This window comes from Saccopteryx bilineata, chromosome 3 (genome assembly GCF_036850765.1).
Source record: "Saccopteryx bilineata isolate mSacBil1 chromosome 3, mSacBil1_pri_phased_curated, whole genome shotgun sequence".
Lineage (NCBI taxonomy): Eukaryota > Metazoa > Chordata > Mammalia > Chiroptera > Emballonuridae > Saccopteryx > Saccopteryx bilineata.
In genome coordinates, this window is record NC_089492.1 from 199,577,794 (window position 1) to 199,584,274 (window position 6,481).

General features: G+C 44.0%; 1 pseudogene; it reads right to left on the bottom strand.

Moving 5' to 3' along the window:
• Nucleotides 1–1,037: 1,037 nt before the first annotated feature.
• Nucleotides 1,038–5,943, bottom strand: LOC136329971 (heterogeneous nuclear ribonucleoprotein K-like; annotated as a pseudogene).
• Between the last annotated feature and the right edge of the window lie 538 nt (nucleotides 5,944–6,481).

A 6,481-nucleotide genomic window follows, 5' to 3' on the forward strand; every position in this document is an offset into this window, starting at 1 on the left:
CACCACTGGTGGGAATGTTAACTGGTGCAGCTACTATTGAAAACAGTATTGAGGTTCCTAAAAATTAAGAATAGAATCATATAACTCAGCAATCCCTCTACCCCCAAATTTTGAAAGCACTTATTTGTAGAGATGTATGTACCCCGATGTTCACTGTAGCATTCATTATTCATGGTGGCCAAGACATGAAGACAACATTAAGTTCCTTCAATAGATGATTGGATAAAGATGTGGTACATTTATACAACGGAATACTACTCAGTCATAAGAAATGATGAAATACTGCCATTTGCAAAAACATGAATGAATCTTGAGAATATTGTGCTAAGTGAAATAAGCCAGTCAGGAAAAGCTAAGAAATATTATTCCACTTATATGTGGGGTATAAAACAGAAAGCAACAAATGAATAAACAAAACAAACTTATAGACACAGAGAGCAGTACAGTGGTTACCAGAGGGGAAGGGGGTGGGAGCAAGGTAATGGGGGTCAAATGTATGGTGATGAAAGGAGACTAGGCATTGAGTGAGCACACAGTGCAAAATACAGATGATGTATTACAAAATGTACACCTGAAACGTTATTGATGCTCCAATAAATTAATTTCTTTAGGTCTACTAAATTTATTTTAAAAATTATAAAACATTTCTTGCAAAAGAGCATTGCGTTCTGCACACTGCTCTGAATAGATACCAGGGACATAGGACTGTTGTTACTTTACCTCCCTGTCCCCTCATGACCATAGTAATTACATAGGGGGAACTTTCCACCAACAATGAACAAAAATTAAAATTCACGCTGCTGCTTTTTCAAGACTTCATTGTTAGCTTTTGCACACCCTCCCCTCCTCACCCTGCTTGTGAGGAACTAAAAATTATATCTGATGAACAGAAAAGATTGCACTACACCTCAAATGCAGAACACCTATGAAGAAGGATGTTGGCTTTAAACAGAAGCAGATATGAAAAATTAAAAAAAAAGAACGTAGGACTCCTTCAGTTCTCCAATAGTCTTAGAAAAAAGTTTCAGATTGCTCCTTTACACTGTTCTGAAACAAATACTATTCATTATTTTATATCTGATCCTGTGTTTCTGTAAAGGCTCATCAATTTTGATAGAAGCTCCTGACTCATGACGAATTTGCTTAATTCTCTGCCCACCTTTGTCAATAACAGATCCAGCCAAATCTCTGGGATAGTTACTTGTGCAGCAATACTAGGTCCACCAAGATAGCATGTGAGCCAGAACACCCTGCAGAGGAGTAATAATATTCAGAGCCACACCATGGTTCTGCCCTTCTGAAGGGGAGTTACAGAGTCCCAAGATACATTAGCTCTGAAACCAACCATGCCATCATGATTTTCTCCAAGTCTTCTTCTTCTGACCTAGGCCATTGGATCTCCTCTTTTAGGTGGTGGTGGTAGAGGAAGAGGGAGAGTCACCTTCTGCTACTATCCTGGCCACCTCATCCAGGAGGAGGAGGAGGAGGAGGAGGTCCTTGCAAAGGGCTTGTATCATAATCTCTTCTAGAGGGAGACATTGGATGCTCACCCTGACCAGAAGGCATTCTGTCAAAACCACCTCTTCCCCCACATGGGAAGTCCCACAGAACATCCACAGTGGTCATCAAACAGTGTAAATCCAGGTTTCATTGTAAGAATTAGGGTCAAAAGGCCGTGCACGTCCTTGGATGGGAGACTCCGATATACTATCAGGGATGATCTTCATGCACTCTACACCCCTGTCAGGTTCTCCTCCAGTAAGAATGGCCCTGTCCCTGGCCGGTTGGCTCAGCGGTAGAGCGTCGGCCTAGCGTGCGGAGGACCCGGGTTCGATTCCTGGCCAGGGCACACAGGAGAAGCGCCCATTTGCTTCTCCACCCCTCTGCCGCGCTTTCCTCTCTGTCTCTCTCTTCCCCTCCCGCAGCCAAGGCTCCATTGGAGCAAAGATGGCCCGGGCGCTGGGGATGGCTCTGTGGCCTCTACCTCAGGCGCTAGAGTGGCTCTGGTCGCAACATGGCGACGCCCAGGATGGGCAGAGCATCGCCCCCTGCTGGGCAGAGCGTCGCCCCTGGTTGGCGTGCCGGGTGGATCCCGGTTGGGCGCATGCGGGAGTCTGTCTGACTGTCTTTCCCCGTTTCCAGCTTCAGAAAAATGAAAAAAAAAAAAAAAAAAAAAAAAAAAAAGAATGGCCCTGTCAGTGGAATGAGGACAGAATTCCTGGAGAAGTTTGATTGTTGTCTGAGTCATTTCAAAGATTTTAGCTCCCTTGACCCCAAAAATTCCTTCTGCCAGACTGATGGATCAAGTCTCAATCCACAGCCAAAGTCATGTCCTGTACAGAGTTGGTCATTTAAGCGTTGCACTGCATCAGACTCGAGTGGAAGCTGGCTGGTTGCAGTGTGTGATGGCACTGCAGGCCCTCTTCCAACATAGGGATGCTTTTCTTCAGCATATCTCCAATTGTTTCAATATCAGCACTGATCCTCAGTGTGCACCCAGGGCCTCGGCTTTCTGGGGCTGACATGCTGGTGCTATAGTCTGTGTGCAGAGCCCAGCACTCTTGCCCCCATTCCCATTCACCACCCCAGCCTTCTTGTTCTGCAGCAGGATGCAGAATTCAACCCTCAGCAGCATTCTCAGATCATGTGAAAGCTTGTTCCTCTTATCTTCTGCAGGCTGCTTACTACTGTTGGTCTCAGTGTTGGGGAAGGTTTTCACTGGCTGTCCAGTTTTTATTTTCTTGGATTATATGGGTGCACCAATCAGTTATTATATATCCTCGCAGAGCAAAACTGAAGTGTTCTGGGCAGGATCAACTGACACCCTAGTGTAGAGGTCGGGAACCTATGGCTCGCGAGCCAGATGTGGCTTTTTTGATGGCTGTATCTGGCCCGCAGACAAATCTTTAATAAAAAAAATTAATAACGTTAAAAATATAAAATATTCTCATGTATTACAATCCATTCATTTCCTACCGCTCATGTTCATGGTTGCGGGTGGCTGGAGCCGATCACAGCTGTCCTCCAGGACAACACCAAGTTTTTATTGGATAATGCATAATGTACATAGGTCGTTGTATGGCTCTCGTGGAATTACATTTTAAAATATGTGGCATTCATGGCTCTCTCAGCCAAAAAGGTTCCCAACCCCTGCTCTAGTGCTTCAGGTAAACAAGCAGGATATGAGCAAGATAGTGAGGTTGGTGCAGCAAAGAAACAGAGGATAATAGCATTGGCAGCATTTTCACCTAAAGTGAATTTTTAAAAAATTGTGGTTCAATAAAAACCACCTAACCTCTTTTTGTATGCAGTACTCTCTCCAATTCAACCCTCTAGAATGAAATGTCATCCACTGACTAAACACTAGCCTGTTGACATCGAATTGCCTGAGTGGGGACATTCATGCAGGGCCTAGCCTGCATTGCCCTGTGAGCTCAGGGATTTTATACCCAGTCTCTTTGTTCCCTGATGAAGGGCAGACGGTCAGGACAAGTGCTGTGCGATACCCTAAATAAATTAGCCTAACACTCTTATGGGCCCCCAACTTCTCCCTGTACTGTGAGAAAAGTCTCTACAACAGCTACGTTGTGACTTGAAGGAAGGGAAGAGGCTCCCATGGATGCTTCATGGAATCCGGACGAGAGGAAGACTGTTCACTTCATCTTAGGAAACGCCAGTGTTGTTTCATGTAGAGAAAAATCCCATCAATATGTTTCAGAAAAAATGTGTTTCTTCATAAAAATAGGCACCATATTTGATAACTCACCTTATAAATTAAACCTAAGTAATTTGGAATATTTTACAAACACAAAGCTACTCATTTAAAGAACTTGGGGAAACAATGAGCTATCTGAAAGTTGTCAGGCATGAAAAATTCCTGTGAAAGTTCAGGGTTTTTGAAAACTCTCCAGGTTAGTATCTCTAAGCACATAGCCTTAGAAATAATGTAAAAGTTAAAATTCCACATTTTAAAATCCTGTGTTTTCTAACTCTTCCTTCTTGCCTCAAAACAGAACCAATCAACCTTCCTTCCTTCCTTCCTTCCTTCCTTCCTTCCTTCCTTCCTTCCTTCCTTCCTTCCTTCCTTCCTTCCTTCCTTCCTTCCTTCCATCTTGTCTGCATCAGGTGACCTCAATCTAAAAACTCCAATTCAGTGCACCAATCTTATATCTCTATTGAAAGACATCACCCAGAGAAGGTCATGCCATTTTTTCCCCTTAAGTGTGAGTTTTACCACCTGAGTTAAGTGTTCTGAAGATTTGAGTGAAAATATCAAGTTAGAACAAAAAGAGGAGTGGAAATCAGAGGCCGGGCGAAGCTGAGAAGCCGCTCACAGGTGTCTCTGGTTCTGAGCCCCTTTTCTCTGGCCTGTAGAGTTGAGCTGGTTCCTATGGCTCTTCACAGCTCCGAGACTCAATTACAATTCTCAAGCTCTGGACACACTAGTCATTTTGTGAACAAGCTTGTAAACTGTCAAGTACTTCACAGCCATTATCTCTCTATCAGGTAACTAGTCTCTTCCCACAATAACCTGCCACTGAATTGGCCTGCTGGGACTTTCACTCTCAGCGGCAGAGGGGAGAGAGGTGAGGGAGACAAGATGGCTAGGTGAAGACAGTCTTTGTCCCGCCTCCCTGTGCCCGCCCCTCAGGGTCATGGCCCCCTTCCTTCTGTTTCCTTCAACCAGTTGCTATCCTTCCTCTAAACTTTGAAGTTTTATTCCTTGTGTTAAATCTAGGGCCCTTGTGTACTCTCTCCATCCAACTTAGATGCAACCAGAGCTTCAAGAGTTAAACACTGCTTGTTACTCAGAAATATTAGATGAGCTCTTGCTGTCCTCTGTAATAGCAGCCATCTCCCTGCAAATGGCACACATAATTGCTTTCATTGAAGCAAGTCAGATTGAATAAAATCTGTATTTTTACAATATTAATGTTTCAGTTCTCATAATTAAACTGTTTATGGAAGATATTAATGGGGAATCTAGGTGAAGGGTAGGTATATGGACACTCTTTATTTACCTTCGCCACTCTTTCATAAGTCTAAAATTATTTCAAAATAGTTAGTGAGAAAAAAGAATTGAGGACCGTTTTCTAAACCTGCTAGAAGTTCAAGTAAATCATGGCCAAGCAGCTCTTCCCTTTGCCACCTGAAAAGATTTAAAGGGCATGGGTCTTCTGTCTAAAACAGGCCTCAAAGAGCAAGGGAAGTGGTTTGGAAAGGTAGTCAGAACTGAACTTTTGCTCATACTGTTTCCAATTAGCTCTAGGAACTTCACTAAAAAGAAGGTGCCCCTCCTCAAGTTCACCACTATCAACTCTAACTAAACCAACCCCAGAGCCTGCACTTGTCTTTCTTGTCACTGGTTTGCTAGTCTCTGGATAGGACTGGGGTCAGGACAGATTCCCTATGAAAAGCCACATCCTCTTCCTGCTCATACCTGCTGTGCCCCAAGTCAGGATTTTACCAGAAGATTCATTGTTACACTTTTTAATTCACTGTTTTCAACAGTTTTTTAGTACTGTATGCAAAGTGACATGCTGGTCAGAAACAAGAGCTACTCTAGAATGAATCAGTCAAGGCAGAAGTACCATGTCTTGGATCCCTAACTGCTTGGCAAGATTCGAGTTCTCATTCTGATTTCTTTCCCATCGTCCCCTGACAACAGGCACTTCCCCATGACTCAGAACTGCTTGTCCCTCAGTGAACTCATTGTCTGCATGCATGCCTGTCCAGTTAGCCTCTTTCTTCTTGCCTCCAAGTGCTTTGTGATGTCTCCTCTACTGATGAGATTTAACATTTTTGAACTTCAAAGGCAAACTTCTCACCCCCAGATCTGTTTCCGCTCCTCTCTTCTTCATTTTCCTTTGTGATCTTCCTTCAAAGATTCCCCAGACTTACCTTGAAATGTTCTTTAATTTGTTGGTCATCCTCATTTCCCATCTCCTCCTCCCCTGGCCAGTCATCTGCCTGCCCTTCTTGGCCTCACAGGTTTTGTTGGGTTCTCCCCACTCTTCATTACCTCTTTAGCCTGACCTGAGGGGAATGACATTATAAAAGCAAGTCTAACTATTCTATCAATGAAAATTTTGGTGACTTAGCACAATAAAAGTTTACTTTATGCTCACATAAGAATCCAATGTAATTTTCTAGAAGGTGACCCTTTGTGATGCTCTCCTCCCGCAGATGACTGCTTCGAACATCTGTGATTCTGCCTCTGGCTTCTTGTCTAGCTCACTGGGGTGCTTTCCACACAGGCATCAGATGGAAATGGGCAGTGTAGGGGCTCACACACTAAGCCTTCGACGGGCCAGGCTGGGAAAGAGTGTGTATCAGTTCTGTTCACATTTCGCTGGCCAGGACTCAGTCTCCCAGCCCCTCTTCACTGCACCAAAGGCTAGCAAATGGGGTTGGGCCAGCTGTCCTGGAGAGAAGAGAAAGCAGGTCTGGTGAACCACGTGTTCCTGTATATCACACACTT